Raw genomic sequence first — 18,789 nt, forward strand, 5'->3', positions numbered from 1 at the left:
CGTGCACAAGTGTGAGAGACAGTAGAAAAATTTGAAATTTTAATGTAGCTAAGTTTATCAATCTTTTTCTAAAATGTTAGTGCTTTCATAACTTGTTTAGGAAAGCTCTTCCCAACTCTATGAAGGCATTCAATTAAATCTTCTAAAATTTTACTTTCTAAATTGAGGTCTAATCATTCTGGAATGTGTGTGTGTGTGTTAGATATGGTTAGCCAATTGTTCATCACAATTTAATGAATATTCTAGTTCTTACCCACTGAATTTTAAGGCTGCTTCCATAGAGTACCATGTTTCTAAAAGACATAGTACAGCAGCGGTCATGGAGGCATACAGCCTGGCTCCAAAATCTGGTTCCATGACTGATGAGGAGGTGAGTGTGCCGTCGTTGCCTGCTTGCACACACTCTCTGCATCTCTGCCCCAGTTCCCTGCGCTTGTAAAAGGAGAAACTATGAGCAACTACTTTTTGAGTATTAAACGAGCAATACTGCACTTTGATTCCTTCATGCAGAACCTGGCACTAATACTCCGTGAATGTTAACTATCTCATTTAAAGTATTACACTTTTTATTTTAGGTAAGTCTGCTTTGGGGTTCTCTATTTTGTATCATTGGTTTAGTATACCATATCTATATCAATGATGAGCAATTCAAGTACTATAGCTTTATAGTAATCTTGATACCTGAGAGTAAATGTAGCAAACATTGCTATTGTTCTGCTTGCTCTGAGAAAAGCAATATTAAGATTTCGATTGCAATAGTATTGAATTTATAGATTATTTTGAGAGAATTGCATAGATTATTGAGTCTTTCCACATGTAAACATACACTTATCAACTTACTTTGTCTTCATGCCTTTGAAAAATGCTCTCTATTGTTCGTCATAAATGTCTTACCCATTTTTTGTCAGGTTATTTCCAGGCAACTTACAGTTTGTTGCTACTGAAGAATTTTTATGTTGTTACTTAAACATTATTTTATTTTGTTTAACTTAAAAATTGTGTTTGTTTTTTACTGCTATTGATTTTTTGTTTTGTTTTGTTTTGTTTTTGAGATAGAGTTTTGCTCTTATTGCCCAGGCTGGAGTGCAATGGCGTGATCTCAGCTCACCACAAACTCCACCTCCTGGGTTCAACTGATTCTCCTGCCTTAGCTTCCCGAGTAGCTGGGACTACAGGCATGCACCACCACGCCTGGCTAATTTTGTATTTTTAGTAGAGATGGGGTTTCTCTGTGTTGGTCAGGCTGCTCTCGAACTCCTGACCTCAGTGATCACCTGCCTCAGCCTCCTAAAGTGCTGGGATTACAGGTGTGAGCCACTGCGCCCAGCCTATTACTGCTATTGATTTTTAAAACTGGTTTTAAAACTGTGCTCCAGCAACTTTATATTTAATAATTTATTTGTGGTTTTCTCATACTTTTTCTAACATTTTTCTCGATTGCTTTCCATTCATTTATATTTTTATGTATAACTGTATGATAATAATTATTAATGTTTATAGAGGTTTTTTTAAGTGCTAGATACTCTTCTCAACACTTTGCATGCATTAACTCTTTTCATCCTTGTGACAACTCTATGAGGTATGTTGTATTATTATTCCTATTTTATGGTAGTGGTAAAGAAAAAAATAATTCAGACATTTGTTAAAACAGTAAAGAAGACTTTATTTGGGGTGATACAAATAGGTGTCAAGACTGTGGCAATTGGGAGAGAGATAGGGCTCAACCGTGAATACAGCAAGACAATTGGGGCTTTATGGCCAAGGAGCAGAGTGGGAGTGGGGTGGAGTGTAGATAGAAAATGACTAAGAGGAGACATCAAGAGTAGGGGATTCTTGCTGAAGGTAGGTGGAAGACTCAGACATCACAGGTGGAAGATGAGGAACTGATCACATATGGAGGGTGATCAGATATCAAGGCAAGGATTCCCAATAAACTGACCTAGTGGAATTCTTGCTATGACTGGAAGAGGTGGGCTAAAGGCAGGGCCCAAGGATGAGGCTCAATTGAAAAGAGGGCTCGGAGGAGCTTGACTGAAGTTTGGTGTGGAGAGAGTCTGCCAGTAAGCAACTGAGGTACACAGAATTTAAATCTTGCCTGAGATGACACAATAGTAAGAGCCCAGCTAGGTTTGAAATCCTGATAGTTTGGCTTTAGGGTCAATGTTTCCCACCCATCTCGTGAGTAGCAGTGGCATCTGTAGAGACTATTGCTTTGTGACATGGTTGGGCTGTGTCCCCACCCAAATGTCATCTTGAATTGTAGCTTCTGTAACTCCTACATGTTGTGAGAGGAAGGAGGGAGATAATTGAATCATGGGGGTGGTTTCCCCCATACTGTTCTTGTGGTAGTGAATACGTCTCATGAGATCTGATGGTTTTATAAGGGGAAACCCCTTTTGCCTGGCTCTCATTCTCTCTTGCTTGACGCCATGTAAGATGTGCCTTTCACCTTCTGCCATGATAGTAAGGCCTCCCCAGACATGTGGATTTGTGAGACCATTAAACCTCTTTTTTTTTTTTTTAAATAAAGTGCCCAGTCTTAGGTATGTCTTTATCAGCAGCCTGAGAATGGACTAATATACTTTGTTACTGATATTGATGGGAAGGAGGTCAGTTTGCACTATTTAGGATGGTATTGTGGAAAGTTTGGCTAAATACTATATCCATAGCTAAAGAAATTCTTATATATTGCTCAGAAGCTTTTTTTCTTAATCTTAAAGGAATTTTGAAATTTATTGAATGCTTTTTCTGCATCGAATGAGCTAACCTTATAACTTTTTCCCTTAAATCTGTTAATGTGGTGAATTCCACTGATACATATTTTTTATATTGAACCATCCCTGTATACCTAGGAAAAATCATAAGTCAAAGTAGAAATAAATTGGTTGTATATCTTAAATATCTTACTTTAGCTTTAACGTTTGAAACATAGTTCCAAGATTTTTGCTTTTGTTTTTTCCTTTAAAAGAATCCTTGAAAAGCTATTGACCAAGTATCTTTGTGAATACAAAGTGCTCAATTCTCATTAATAATAATAATAATGATAATTAGCATTATCCTTTGCTTAGAAACAAAGAACAGAAGTCAGTGATTATTTGCAGCATAAAGTTAACATAATGTTTAGTTAATCGATGTTGATTTTGCATTTTATCATCAAAATGCTGAGTAAAGGGCAAAGAGCTTTCCTCTAATGTTTCAAGATTTGTTGAATTAGTTCCAATGTCTACTGACCATAATGTGGAAACTATAAAGGGTGCTCTTGTTGTTTCTTTTCTTTCATGGAAATTGTACGAGCTTTCTGGGTGTGTAGGTCTTGGTGATATAATAATCAGCTGAAGGGACTGGTTGCTGTGTGTTTGGGGTTTAGAAGACCTGAATAGGAAGCATCTCTCTGCTGTAACTACTCCTATTTGTAGTGTGTGCTAGGCTGTAAAGTAGGGGTGACCACGCCACCACCCAGCCCCACCTGCAGCTTGTGCATAGATTGAATGAGATTGGGCACTAATATCCCTTAGAAACACTCTCCAAATGGGATACGTCCCCCTTGCCTTGGGGGTGGTGAGGACTAGGGAGGAAAGCCAGCAGCTTAGCTTCATGGCTGAGGACAGTTAGACCGAGGGGTGCTTCCGTCCACACTCCGACCGTGACTTCTCACAGCAGCTCCCCCTCTGCACAGTCTCTGCTCCTGATCAGGCAGGGACTGAGCCATGCCATATCACTCATTTTGCAAAACATGTTCTGAGACTCAAGACCTGGTCAGGCTATACTTGCTCCTTCGGTTGGGGTCAAATCCTGTGCGTTTTCCATACTCTGGGATGATCTCTCTGCTCTCTCCCTGCTCTTCTCCTCTCCCTCTAAAGCGCATTTGCTGGTGCAACTGTGGCAGGGTGTCCTTGTGTCAGGAGTGCCACCTTTGAGCTGCCCCCTCGTTTCAGGGCCCCAGTTCTTCCTGGGCCCGATTCCTGTCATTCTGACAATGTTCCATTCTCATTTGGCAGCTGGGATTCTTATAAAGGGGCTCAATTGCATTAATGCCTATGTTCCGGTTTTGTTTGTTCAAAGGGAAAAAAACTAAAAGGAAACGCATTTTCGAGTTGCACATCATGATCAGGCACAGAGTCCAGATACACTTGGAGTAGCAAGCATCCATCCTTGTGGAGACGCACATGAACCAGGACTCTCTGAACCCACCCCTCTCAAGTTTTATTTTCCGACGGCTGGAATGTTCCAGGACACCTGCCATCATGGAGGGTTATCCAGGACCTGGAGGATACCTGCTACCTGTGAGCTTCCTCTCAATTGTTTTATTATAATTTTTGTTATTACAGGATTAATTTGTTTTAATGGGGATGTTTGTCTTCTCGCTGTTTGTGTACGTCATAAATCTGAAGGGGAAAATACAGAAACAGAAGGGCATGTGTCTTTACAAGTGTGTTTGGAGGCAAACCAAATGGTACATTTCTTTTCAGATGCTTTCTGCTTTGCTTTCTGATTTTTGGTCCAGGACTTTTGGAATAAAAATAGGATGCCTTCTTGTTATAAGGACTGCTAGTGTGGCTCCTCCACGGGCTGGCTGCATGCGTAGGAAAGCCAGCTCCTGGGCTTGGTTGTGTTGACTCATGAGCCACCAAGGGATTTATGCCTTGGCCCTAAAGAATAATGTAATGCAGGTTTTATTACAGTGAAAGCTTAACATTGATGTTAATTTAACAGTACAGTCAACTTTCAGTTATCCATGCTGTTGAAAGATGGGGTGGCATGGATCATTACAATTAATGAATGGCCTGGATTATTCTTTTCCCTTCAATTCATCAGACTTGCTGCTCTAATTTTGCTACAAGAGACTAATGTTGAAATGATCATGAAAGTCGATTTCTGGGGAAGCAGGTAGGAAGGTCATGGTGTGCCGTGGATTGTGTGAACCCCTGTAGCTGTCCCAGGCCAGCTGCTAAGACTCGGTGGAATAAGTGATTCTCCATGGCTCAGTCTAACCCAGGTGTCGTGCAGAAGAAAATAAAAAGTTTTAATGCAGACCTCAACTGCAATGTGTTGTGGTTAAGAGAACAGTGTAAATTCTCTTCGGAGTATAAGCTGTTTTCTTTTTAAGCAAAATTCCTTCTTGGGATGAAAGGCATAGTTTGGAGGAAAACCATAAACGGAGATAAAAGTACCCCATTTTGCACGAAGAAATGAGTAATTGAGGGTGGAGATGGGAAGGAGAGGCCTGTGGAGGTGAGCAAACATCTTTTCTTACAGAGCTGATGGGATTCTTGAGACAAAGGGCATCTAAAAGTCAAGGTACATGTCCCTGGCAGTGAAGGCCCCTGATGTAACAAAACCCCTTTACTCCAAATCTTTGGCCAAGTGTGCTGCGAACAAACCCTTAGCATTCATTGGTGTGATGGTGTTTGGGGACAGGTCAGCTGGGAGCTGCCCTGGGTTTGTTGTGAGGCAGAGGAACGACAGTCCCCAATGGGGTCAGATGAGGTGAGGTGTGGGCAAGAGCCACCCCTGGCAATATCAGTGACTCGAATTAAAAGGCATCTGGGGAGGACTTGGAGCTGTTCCCTGGGCATGCAGGAGGGAGGTCAAAGCCATTTCATGCAAGTCATCAAGGACAGGGTAAAGTCTGTGGATTTATGCCTTACATAGTCTAGACAGTCAACCAACAGTACTGGTAGCCAGTTAGTTATTCGCTGACTTTTAGCCTGACTTAGAGCTATGCGAATGTCTAATGAATCCTAGAACCTTGTATTCAAAGTGTGGTCCTTGGGCCAGGGCAGAGGTGCCACCTGGGAGTTCATTAGAAGAGTGGAATCTCGGCTGAGCGCAGTGGCTCATGCCTGCAATCCCAGCACTTTGGGAGGCTGAGGCAGGCGGATCACCTGAGGTCGGGAGTTCGAGACCAGCCTGACCAACATGGAGAAACCCCATCTCTACTAAAAAATATGAATTTAGCCAGGTGTGGGGGTGCATGCCTGTGATCCCAGCTACTCGGAAGGCTGAGGCAGGAGAATCGCTTGAACCCGGGAGGTGGAGGTTTTGGTGATCCAAGATCGCGCCATTGCACTCCAGCCTGGGCAACAAGAGTGAAACTCAGTCTCAAAAAAAAAAAAAAAGAAGTGTGGAATCTCAAAGCTTTGGAGGCCCGGCTTCATGTAAACAAGCCGGCAGCCCATCCCTGGAGACTCCAGCCACACGTGTGAGCCTGAGAAGGGCTGGCCTGGAACATACCACACACAGTGCTGGGGAGAGGTGGGCGTGGAAGGGGGAAGTGAGGGTCATCCTGGGGCAGTCAAATCAGGATTTTCAAATGTTTTCCTGGTATGCTGAGTGGCTCCCCTTTCCCCATGTGCTGAGACGCTGGCCTCCAGACCAATGCCCCTCATGCGCATCCAATCCTCTCCTGGATTCCTCGGTTCCTCTAGCTCCTCTCTAGAGGTCCAGCCTGCAGGGGGAGATATTTGTTCTCATTTCTTTTTCTTTTCCTCCCCCTTGAAATCCAAGTGTGTTTGTGTGGTTACCTTTACTGTTTAGCTCACAAGGCATCATCGTAAGAGAAATCCAGAAGGGTCACCAGGGACCTTGGACTCTGATGAGTTCTGACGTTGGAGTGGCGGTGGCATGGCCTTGCCTTGGGATCAACTTGACCTGTCTTCGTTGGGAAGGGGAATGTGTTTCCCTCAGTGTATTGTGTTAGGCAGGGGTATTTCTGAATGCATGGGGTAATGTTATGGGTGTGTGTTGTGTTGTGTTGTGTTGTGTTGTGTTTCCCGTGTAGCTAAATGATAGGAAGCAGTTGAATGACTTTTGGGATGCCTGCTCAGTTCATTGTTTCTTATTTTGGGGAGGCTTCATGGCCCACTGGGCAGGCAACTGTGGATATGTCTGTACTATACGACCCTTTTCTCCTGACAAAGTCTGATTCAACCTGGCCTTATGTGGGATAATCTGACACTTAGGGGACCTGAGACTTGGAACAAAGGGCCACTTTGATTGGGAATGACTGCAGCTGAGTCATAGTAATCCTGCGATCTGACTTCTGTCTGTGCATCATGTGGAATAGGACTGTATTTGAGAAAATAGCATCAGACTCTTCATGTCCTTTAACTAGGCTGGGTGCCTGTATTTTTCATCCATGGAATATATGAGGCATGTTTATTACATGCTGGTTTCTGTGCTAGATCCTAGGGCTATCTAGCCTTGGCTCTCATGAAACTTACTATCCAGGGAAGAAGATAGACTCTAATCAAATAACCACTGAAATAAATGTAAAACCATAGCTGCGATAGCTGATGTGAGAGAAAGGGTGTGCAGTGCTGGGAAGCAGTGTAAGGAGAGTTAACTTAGGGAGGGAGACCAGGAAGGATCCCTGGGAAAGGGACAGTTGGAGGGAAGTCCAGAGGCAGACTAGGGACCCCTGAGACGTGCAGGCCGGGGTGAAAGTGCTCTAGGAGGGACGAGTGTATGCAAAGCCATGTGTTAGAAGAGATGAGAGCGGACCAGCCTGGCTGAAGCCAGGGCAGCGAAGGGGAGGGGCTCTGGGCGAAGTAGGTGGGGACCATTTTAAGGACCTTAGCTGCTGTGGTTGATTCCTACTAGTAATGAGAAGCCTTGAAAGTAATTTAAGCCGAAGGTAGTGGCTGGTGGTGACTGATGGGATGTGTCCCAGAGCTAGGGAGGATTGGTAAGAAATAAGTAACTAAACATATAAAATGACTTTTGCAACTTGGAGAGAAAGATGAAGGCAGGGCCAAATCACCCACCTTTAAAAAGGATCAAGGCAAATTGTGGGAATAAACCTGAATTGCCCCTGCGTATTGATGGCTATGAACACACTTTAGAAAGGGGATAGAAGGGGCTGGGCACGGTGGCTCACACCTGTAATCTCAGCACTTTGGGAGGCCAAGGCGGGTGGATTGCCTGAGGTCAGGAGTTCGAGATCAGTCTGGCCAACATGGCGAAACTTCTTCTCTACTAAAAATACAAAAAAATTAGCCAGGCATGGTGGCATGCACCTGTAATCCCAGCTACTCGGGAGGCTGAGGCAGGGGAATTGCTTGAACCAGGAAGGTGGAGGTTGCAGTGAGCTGAGATTGCGCCACTGCACTCCAGCCTGGATAACAGAGCGAGAGTCAAAAAAAAAAAAAAAAAAAAAAGGGACAGAAGGTTGAAATGCCACATGCTGTAACTATAGGCTGTGGAAAAGACACACAAATGGAGAGTGCAGTGAGAGACAGCTTTCTCAGTGTTAGCAAAATCACAACTATATGGGCTGCATTCTTCTTTTTTAAGTAAAACGGAAAGAAATTTTGTTTCGCCAGGATATCTGCAACTTTATTTCTTGAAGCAAAAGTCAAGGTCTGATAATCGCCTCAAGATGATGGTTTGTGGCTTAGTAGAGCCTCGCGGCGCCCTTGGCTCTGGTGTTTCCTTTGCGCTCCCTCTTGCAGTCACCTCAATTTACTGATTTCATTAGGAGATAAGGGGGACAAAGATGGGTTATAATACTTGAGAAAAATGTAAAACCATTAGCAGGTCATTGTTGAAGTCAGAACATGCCCTGTGAAGCTTCTTAGGAAACCCGTGGCAGCCAATGATACGGGGATTAACCTGTCCGGTGTGTGTGCGTGCATGTGAGTGTGCAGGCCTGCATGTGTGCACAGGCCACGCGCCCGTCTGCCATGAGGAACTTACATACGATAAGCTCTGTCAGTGAAGTGATGAATACTTGGGTTATTGACCAAAACAGTTACTTTTTACTTGCCTTTCTGTTTTCTCTCATCCTAAGTTTGAGGCTCCAGTTAAACATGCATCTGTTTGGCCTTAGGGCTGTATTTGGGTGGGCAGGCAGGAGGCTCTCTGAGCTTGGTTCTGCTAACCAGCTGGGTCAAAAGGTATAATTGGATATGACGGTTAATTCTGAGAATCAACGTGATTGGGCTAAGGGATGCCCGGGCAGCTGGTAAGCATGACTTCTGGGTGTGTCTGGGAGGAGCTGAGACTGAGTAAAGAAGACCTGCCCTCCCCAGTGTGGGCAGGCATCAGCCAGCCTGCTGACAGCCTGAACCCAACTTAAAGGGGGAAGAAGCGGGGGTTCTCTTTTCTCAGATGGAGCGGGGACGTCCGTCTTGTCCTGCTGTCCTACACTGGTGCTCCTGGTTCTTGGGCCTTTGGACTGAGACTGAACCACACTCCCAGCTTTCCTAGTCTCCAGATTGCAGACGGCAGATCGTGGGACTTCTCAGCCTCCACCGTGTGAGGCACTTTCCAGAATAAACCGCCTCTTCTCTATTTATAATCTAGCCTGTTCGTTCTGTTCCTCTGGAGCACCCTGGCTGAAACACTGGATGACCACCGCAGCTCCTGTGTGGCCCGCCCAGTGGCCAGAAGGTGACACAGTGACACCGTGGGGTGTGATGTGGCATCTGAGAGGCTGCCTCGGTGGCTGCTCCTCAAAGCTGAAGAAGCGAGCAGAGGGTCGGTCTCTCCTCATCTTTGCCCCGCGGAACGAGACAAGGGATGGGCCGGCTAGCTGGCGGAGGGCGTGTCCTCACTTGAAGTCTTGAGACTTAAGAAACAAAACTGAAGATATGTTTTAACACTGAAGGTTGTTGGTGCTTGTGGGAGTTTAAAGAGCAGGAAGGGAATTTTCCTCCGTCTCTGTTGTCCTTGTTTATTTTTGGTGCAGGCAGTGTAACAATTTGCCAATACCTGATATGGACGTTTCAGAAGATTGTGGGTTGAGGGGTTTTCAATACTTGTTTGAAATTGTTGAAATTGTCTGAATTGTTACGATAATTGTATGGAAGCATTATGCTCAGAGGAAGGTGGGGAGCTGTTGTGTTTTCGAGGGCAGGGCAGGAAGAAACAGGCTGCAAGTACAGCAAGCAAAGGGTGAGGCGGGTGGACAGTTGCGGAGTCTCGGGTGGGGGCTGAAAGCCAGGCCCCCTCCTCACCTTTCTGAGTGGGGCTGGCTGAACCACAGGGCCACAACCATGGCTTCCTGAAGGCCTGCGTTTCTTGAGGGTGTGATTTTATGAAATCAAATTATTTCAATTATTCAGGTAGCCATTCATTTACTGCTTTTAAATTTGTGAACTTTGGAGCTGAGATAATAAAGCCTAAGACTGAACCTTCACCTTTAGCGGCACTGTATCTTCTAAAAATCAACATTGATACTAAAATATGTGGCTTCTAGTTCTGCCCAGGTCCATGTGGCTTTCAATAATTACCACTCTCGGCGCTTGTCCATCTGTAAACGGGGAATAATAGCACCAAACCTGTTTCTCTTACATGTTGGTTGTGAGAACCAAAAGATAATATACATATACAAAATGCGCTGAAAAATCTCCAGTGCAATGCCAGCCTGAACTGAGAGATTTATTATTAGGCACATAAAAGAGTAGGCATACAGAGGTCTAGAAAGCTCACCTGGGCTGGGTGCGGTGGCTCATGCCTGTAATCCCAGCACTTTGGAGGCTGAGGTGGGCGGATCACTTGAGGTCAGGAGTTCAAGACCAACTTGACTAACACGATGAAACCCTACCTCTACTAAAAATACAAAAATTACATGAGTGTCGTCGTGGGCACCTGTAATCCCAGCTGCTTGGAGGCCGAAGCATGAGAATCACCTGAACCCGAGAGGCAGAGGTTGCAGTGAGCTGAGATCACGCCACTGCACTCCAGCCTGGACAACAGAGCGAGACCCTGTCTCAAAAAAAAAAAAAAAAAAAAAAAAAAAAAAAAAAAGAGAAAAGAAAGAAAGCTCACCTGTCTTTATTTTATTTTTTGCATTATGGACATTCTGTTTGTAAGTCTTTAGTAAATATACGACTATGCAGGTAAAGTCAGGGCAAGAGTCAAATTTTACATAACAACTTGAAAGCACTTTCTGGGGATTTGTCTCCTAATAATATACGACTATTTCAGTCTTCTGTTTGTGTTGATTTACCGGAGTAGAGTTGCCAGATAAAATACAGGATGCTTAGTTACATTTGAATTTCAGATTAACAACAAATATTTTTTAGCATGAGTATGTCCAGTATTTGAGACATACTTATACCAAACAAAGTACTTGTTATTGATCTGAAATTCAAATGTAACTGGATGTCTTGCATTTTTATTTGCTAAATCTGGCCACCCTACACTGGAGGTCCTTACAGCAGACATCTGAGAGAGAAATCCCATTTTCACATAAACTGCTTTTTTTAATCTATTTTTTTTTTTTTTGAGACAGAGTTTCGTTCTTGTCACCCAGGCTGGAGTGCAATGGTGCGATCTCAGCTCACTGCAACCTCTGCCTCCCGGGTTCAAGCAATTCTCCCAAGTAGCTGGGATTACAGGCGCCTGCCACTACACCTGGCTAATTTTTGTATTTTTTAGTAGAGACGGGGTTTCACCATGTTGGCCAGGCTGGTCCTGAACTCCTGAGCTCAGGTGATCCACCTGCCTCGGCCTCCCAAAGTGCTGGGATTACAGGTGTGAGCCACCGTGCCTAGCCTTTTTTATCTTTTTTAACAGAAATGGGAATCAATGGATTTATGTTGGCATGTTTGGTAATTTTTTTGCACCTCTCTTCTTTATTTGCAAAATGGAGAGACTATAGTTGTCCTCAGTCTTGGCTGCACATTGAAATCCCAAGGGGACCATTTACAGCTTCTAATGCTTAAGCACCAGAGTCCAAATACATGAGGATCTTGGGTGGAACCTGGGGGTGTTATATTTTACAGCGCCTCCAGGTGATTCTCCGGCATGCAAGGCTGAGCTGGTGGTCTCTTCGGCGACGCTGTGGGGTTAGGTGATGTAGCATCTGTAAAGCACTTCACAGACTATCAGACATGCAATTAGAATGCAGCAAATGGCCCATGCCTTGCTTTGGGAAGAGGGTCCGCAGAATAGGAGAGGAAGAGTAAGAAGAAAAGCGCCCCAGGTGGGTGGCAGGCTGAGCAATGCCCCACGCAGGAGTTCCAGGTGGATCTTATGGATCTGTGTGACTGCAGCACAATTTGGCAGGTGGGGGTGGGGGAAGAAATGTGGGAAAGGTGGGCAGAACCAGTCATGGAGGCTTTGAACTTGGGCTTCATCTTGTAGGTGATCAGGAGCCATGGGACAGGATGCACATACTTGAAGGAAAGCATTTTCTAGGGGAAGTCGGGGTGGGGAAACCTCCTTACATCCGTGCAGGAGTCCCATGTCTCATGGGCTGATGCGGGTCACGTGGGGTTTGTGGAACATAAAATCCCCAGGGTCGGAATCTTGTCTTGCTCCATGTTGTATCCTTAGCACTAGAACCATGCCTGGTACATAGTAGGCACTTGGTAGAGGGTATCGATTGGGAGAATACACGAAGGACAAAAAATCCAAACGAAGGAGAAGCTCGGCAGAGGCAGCGGGGGACTGCAGGACCAGCCCTGTGAAAGCAGAATCCCACTCCCAGCCCTGCACTGACCTGCTGGTGCCCCTGGACAAGCCATATCCCTTCTTGGCCTCTGTTTCTGTCGCTTAAATGGAGGGCAGGGTCCTTCTAGCTCTAATGTCCACCAATAATTAAATGCTTCTGATCCTGAACGAGTTCATGACCTTCTTACTGATGCGCCAGGTCCTAGGTGGAAACTCCATCAGAAGCCTTCGTGTTTCCCTGAGTTCTGGAAGCTGGGCCCCAGGAGGCAGAGTTGGGGCAACTCATCCTGGCTGCTGGGAAACCCAGGCTTGGATGGAAGGCAGCTTGCCCCTGAGGCTGGTGACCTTATTAGCAGTGGTTGGACCAGATCCTCCAAAGTCATTTTCATGGTTGTAGGTCCAAGTGCTGTGATGGTGGGAGGGAGGTCTTCCCAGGCAAGGAAGGGGCACTGGCCGGGGTGGGGAAGTCTGGTGCTAGTCCCAGCTGCTGTGCCTCCCCTCTGGGCAAGCCATCTTACCTGTTTGCATGTTAGTTTCTTTAGTTGTAAAACGAGGAATTTATATTAAGTTAACTCTAACAGACCGTTTTCGGTTTTCAACTCCTATGATTTTGTAGCACGCTCTCGGGTTTCTTTTATCTTTATCTCCGTGTATCTTTGTTTCTAAAAGATCCAGGCCTCGATGACACCTTTTCCTCCCTAGTACTTTCAGCCCACGAGAGAATCTAAAAGCTGACTCTGCACCTCCGGGTGCTGCCGAGCCTTTTGCACAGAAAGAAGAGAAAGCTGGATAGTTTTTTTTTTTTCTTTTGCTTCTTCGTTAACAGATATTTTTAGCTTTTCTAAAAGCTTCTCATTCTGAGCCTTAAAAAGAAATAAGAACCTGTTCCAAAAATGCAAATTCTCTGGCAAGAAGCAAGAGGGGTGTTTTCAATCTTCCCTGAACGATTGTTTTCTCTCCCACAGACCCTCGTGGTGCAGCAGAGGGCAGCTGGGGTGCGGGAGGAGGTGGGAGGGTGAGGCTGTGGCCAGCAGGAGCCGGGCCTCAGGGTGCCAGCCTGGACCGGGAGCATGTGCTGGGGGCTTGCTTTCCGCAATCAGGCACTTTTTCAAGTTGGTCCTGAACGGTTCTGGACTGGATGGCAGGCTGCTGTGTGTGATTGAGAATGTTGCCTGTCTGAGCCCTGAGATGAGCTGAGGGTTCCTCCTCCCCAGCCAGCGCCAGCCTCACACAGCCCTTGTAAATCTGAAAGTGCTGTTGGTAGCAACCAGGGATGGGCAGAGGCAGCCCTGTCCTGAGGGTGACATGAAAGTGAGAGCAAGCTGAAGCTCCAGTTGGCTTAGTCTTCAAAAGTGTCACTTTCAGATTATATCCCTCAGCTTTAAAATGTCCTTCTTTGAAGTCCATCCTGCTCCGCCCACTATTTGTCCCCGGTGGTCACTTCCTCCTCTGTGCTCCCATGGCCTGGGATTCACACCAGGAAAGAACGCCACAAAGAAGGAATGGTGAGTGGCATCTGTGTCTGCTTCCCATGGGGATGGGAAATGGAGAGAGGACTGCCCAGTGGGATTGTTACTGCGCCCGGCACCTTGCAGGAATCTTGCAATCACTTCTCATTTACATCTTTTATTCCCTAGCATCTAGCTCATAGTAGATGCTCACTAATGCACTAATGCTGGATTGCCATACCTAAGATTCTTCCTGTGTATCTTTCAAAACTAATCCAAAGGTCGCTTATATTCTGAAATAATAATCTGTCCTTGAATCTCTTTGAATAACAACATAATTTAGTTCCCATTAGGTTAAATTCAGGGAATATTGTGAATGCAGCCTTTGAAAGGAGACCTTTAATATACTTAGGCTTGCAATTATTTTGCAGAAAGTGATTATATTGGCATCTTGATATAAAAATGATGGATACCACCCTCTGTCCCTTACACACTCAGTTCCGGTTCTCAAAAGTTAGCGATGGAGATGGGAGACAGTCTGGGTGTGTGCTGGGGAGGCAGGGTGGGCAGTGAGGCAATGTGGCCACTTTCAGATCCTTCAGTCTCTTCTTTTTATAAGTATAGCTTAGCTTCCTTGTAACTGAAAGCAGAGAATGATTCTGGTTCTTAAACTGAGGCTTAGGAGACTGCTTTATCTATGCACAGTTGTTTCTAAATATTAGGAATAAAGCCAATTGGGATGAATACTTCTTACACTCACTACAGGAAAATGCTGAGGCGTAGACATAGGATCTGAATTCACAACCGCCTTTAGGACTGAGGAGAAATAACAGAAGTTCTTATGTTACTAACAGCAATGCCCGTGTTTCCTGATTCTGTATCTTGTTTTGGTAGGGTGGTCAGAACATTAACATGGATATCCTTATTTGCAACCTGATTGCTTCCCAGAAACTATGTTAGTTGCTTTAAATACATCTTCGTAACAATATTCCAGAATAGACATTATTATTGCCACTTTCTAGATGAAGAACCTGAGACTCAGAGAAACTGAGGAACTTCCTGGGCCTTGTCCTCAGGTCCTCCCGAACACGGGGCTCAGGTGCCTTGCTCAGTTTCTTTGATGATCCTAATGGACTCCAGTGTCGCAGATGGGAAAGCTGGCGGGGAGGGAGAGGTGATGTTTGCCCAGGAATGGGGAGTGGAAGATAGAGGACTAGATGTATAGATCTCAGTGTATTGTGCTTACAACAAATCCTATTGTCCATTAAACTTTATCATAATCATAAATGGTAGATGATATTATCTTCCATTTACAGGTAAGAGCTTTGGCAAACACCCCCAGACATTTATATGAAACCCCAGAAAGCCATGCCCAGGAATAAAAAGTAAACCAGGTGTATTAGTCTACTCTCATGCTGCTAATAAAGACATACCCAAGATGGGGTAATTTATAAAAGAAAGGGGCTTGGGAGGCCTCACAATCATGGCGGAAATTGAATGAGGAGCAAAGTCACGTCTTACATGGTGGCAGTCAAGAGAGTGTGTGCAGGGGAACTCCCATTAATAAAACCATCAGATCTCATGAGACTTATTCACTATCAGGAGAACAGCATGGGGAAAACCCACCCCTCATGACTCAATTACCTCCCACTGGGTCCCTCCCACTACATCTGGGAATTATGGGAGCTACAATTCAAGATGAGATTTGAGTGGGGACACAGCCAAACCATGTCACCCAGGGACTAAGGACAAAACCAAAGCGGACTTCCCTGAGAAAGCTGAAATCCAAGAATTGACAGGATCAAAATGACCCACTGGTATTTATCTGCCTGCCAGGAAAACACCCTACCTCATTACAAAGAAGGCATAATTCAGAGCCTCTGCATTGTATCATCCACCATGTACATTACACAATAATAAATTACTAGATGTAAGAAGAAGTAGGAAAAAGTGACCAAAAGTCAAAGTTTAAAAAACAGTCCATGAAAGCAAATGAATGCAGTTAGAAGACAGACTTCAAAATAACTGTGATCCATTTGTTAAAGGAAAGAGATGAAAAGACAGACAACATGGAAGAAGAGAGGGAGTATTTCAACAGAGAATTGGAATTATATAAAAAAGAATCAAATGGGAATTTTACAACTGCCAAAGGCAATATCTGACGTTAAGAACAATGTCTAACATATTGCAAAGGAAAGATCTAGCATTCATTGGATGGCTTTAATAGTAAAGTGGACACAGCAGAGACAGGAAAAGTGAGCTTGAATTCCTCAAAGCAAGTCATTACATTTCCAGACTGAAGCACACAGAAAAAAAAATAAGAATGGGACAATAGCAGAAGAGATTATAAGGGAGATGTTGGACCCAGTCACAGGGTTAGCATTTATAACTTTGGGATCCCAGGAGGGTAGGAGAGAGATGTGACAGGCGCAACGTTTGGAAAAACCTGATGTACAGGAATTCCTCGTTTTATTGTGCTTTCCTTATTGAACTTTCCAGATATTACATGTTTTACAAATAATTGAAGGTTTGTGGCAACCCTGGGTCGAGCATGTCTATTGGCCCATTTTTTCCAACAGTGCGTGCTCACATTTGTCTCTGTGTTACATTTCGGTAATCCTCGCAATATTTTAAACTTTATTTATCATTATATATGTTATGGTGATCTGTGATCGGTGACCTTTGATGTTGCTATTGACATTGTTTTAGGGCACCACAAACCAGGCCCATATAAGATGACCGACTTCATCCATCAATGTCATGTGTGTTCTGACTGCTCTGCTGACCGGCCACCTCATCTCTCTCCCTCTCCTAGGGCCTCTCGATTCCCCAAGACACAACGGTATTGAAATTAGGCCAATTAATAACCCTACAAGGGCCTCTAAGTGTTCAAGTGAAAGGAAGAGTTGTATGTCTCTCATTTTAAATCAAAAGCTAGAAATGATTAAGCTCAGTGAGGAAGGCATGTTGAAAGAAGAGGCAGGCTGAAAGCTAAGCTTCTTGCACCAGTTAGCCATGTTCCAAATGCAAAGGAAAAGTTTTTGAAGAAAATTAAAAGTGCTACTCCAGTGAACACTGAAATGATAAGAAAGCAAAAGAGGTTGAGTGCTGAAATTGAAGAAGTTTTAGTGGTCTGGAAAGAAGACCAGAGCAGCCACAACATTCCCTTAAGCCAAAGCCGAATCCAGAGCAACGTCTTAATTCTCTCCAATTCTATGAAGCCTGAGAGAGGTGAGGAAGCTGCAGAAGAAAAGCTTGAAGCTAGCGGAGGTTGGTTAATGAGGTTTAATGAAAGAAGCCGTCTCCAGAACATGAAGTGCAAGGTGAAGCAGCAAGTGCTGATGAAGAAGCTGCAGCAAATCATCCAGAAGATCCAGCTAAGATCACTGTCGAAGGGGGCTCCACTAAACAACAGATTTTCAATGTAGATGAAACAGCCTTCTCTTGGAATAAGGAACTATCCAGGACTTTCATAGCTGTAGAGGAAAAGCCAATTCCAGGCTTTAAAGCTTTAAAGGACAGGCTGACTTATTAGAGGCTAATGCAGCCGGTGACTTTCAAGTTGAAGATGATGCTCATTTGTTATTACAAAAATCCTAGGGTCCTTAAACATTATGATAGATCGACTGTGCCTCTGCTCTATAAAAGGACCAATGAAGCACCTCTGTTTACAGCATGGTTTACTGAACGTTTTAAGCCCACTGTTGAGACCTAGCACAAAAATAGATTCCTTTGAAAATGTTACTGTCGATTGACAATGCACCTAGTCACCCAAGAGCTCTGATGGAGGTGTACACGGAGATTAATATTGTTTTCATGCCTGCTAACAGAACATCCATTCTACAGCCCATGGATTAAGGAGTAATTCTGACTTTGAAGGCATATTATTTAAGGAGTACATTTTGTAAGGCTATAGCTGCTGTACATAGTGATTCCTCTCTGATGGATCTTGGCAAAGTCAATTGAAAACCTTCTTGAAAGGATTCCTCATTCTAGATGCCATTTAGAACATCGGTGATTCATGGGAGGAGGTTAAGATATCCATGTTAACAGAAATTTGGAAAAAGTTGAATCCAATCTTCATGAATGACTTTGAGGGGTCCAAAACTTCTGTGGAGGAAGTAACTGCGGATGTGGTAAAGATAACAGAAGAGGTAGAAGTGGAGTCTGAAGATGGGACTGAATTCCTGCAGTCTTATGATGAAACTTGGGTGGATAAGGAGTTGCTTCTCGTGGATAAGCAGAGAAAGTTGTTTCTTGAGATGGAAACTAATCCTTGTGAAGGTGCTGTGAACATTGTTGAAATGACAACAAAGGATTCAGAATATTCCATAAACTGGGTTGATAAAGCAGTGGCAGAGTTTGAGAGAAGTGACTCGAATTTTGAAAGAAGTTCTACTCTGGGCAAAATCCTGTCAAACAGCATCACTTGATACAGAAAAATCTTTCATGATAGAGAGTCAATTGATGTGACAAACTTCGTTGTCTATTTTAAGAAATTGCCACAGCCACCCCAGCCTTCAGCAACCACCACCCTGATCAGTCAGCAGCCATCAGCATTGAGGCAAGACCATCCACCAGCAAAAAGATTACAACTCACTGAAGGCTCAGATGATTGTTAGCATTTTTTTAGCAATAAACAAAGTATTCTTAAATTAAGGTGTGTATATTTTTAGGCATAATATTATAGCAAACTTAATAGACTACATAATTTTGATATGCACTGGGAAAGTAAAAAATTAGCATGACTCTCTTTATTGTGCCCTTAACTTTATTGCAGTGGCCTGGAACTGAACCTGCAATATCTTTGAGGTAATGCTGGTGTTTATAATGTAACATAGAAACTCTGAATTATGTTACATTCATTTAAATAGGCCTGCATTTCACCCTGAGTGTGTTTTAAAGGTAATGTCAATGCGATTTACTGGCAGGTAAGATT

At 44.1% G+C, this 18,789-nt stretch overlaps 1 pseudogene; it reads left to right on the top strand.

Annotated features, from left to right (window-relative positions):
* The first annotated feature begins 319 nt into the window (after positions 1 to 319).
* Positions 320 to 18,457, top strand: LOC129531467 (tigger transposable element-derived protein 1-like; annotated as a pseudogene).
* The last annotated feature ends 332 nt before the right edge of the window (positions 18,458 to 18,789 follow it).

This window comes from Gorilla gorilla, chromosome 12 (assembly GCF_029281585.2).
Source record: "Gorilla gorilla gorilla isolate KB3781 chromosome 12, NHGRI_mGorGor1-v2.1_pri, whole genome shotgun sequence".
NCBI classification, from domain to species: domain Eukaryota; kingdom Metazoa; phylum Chordata; class Mammalia; order Primates; family Hominidae; genus Gorilla; species Gorilla gorilla.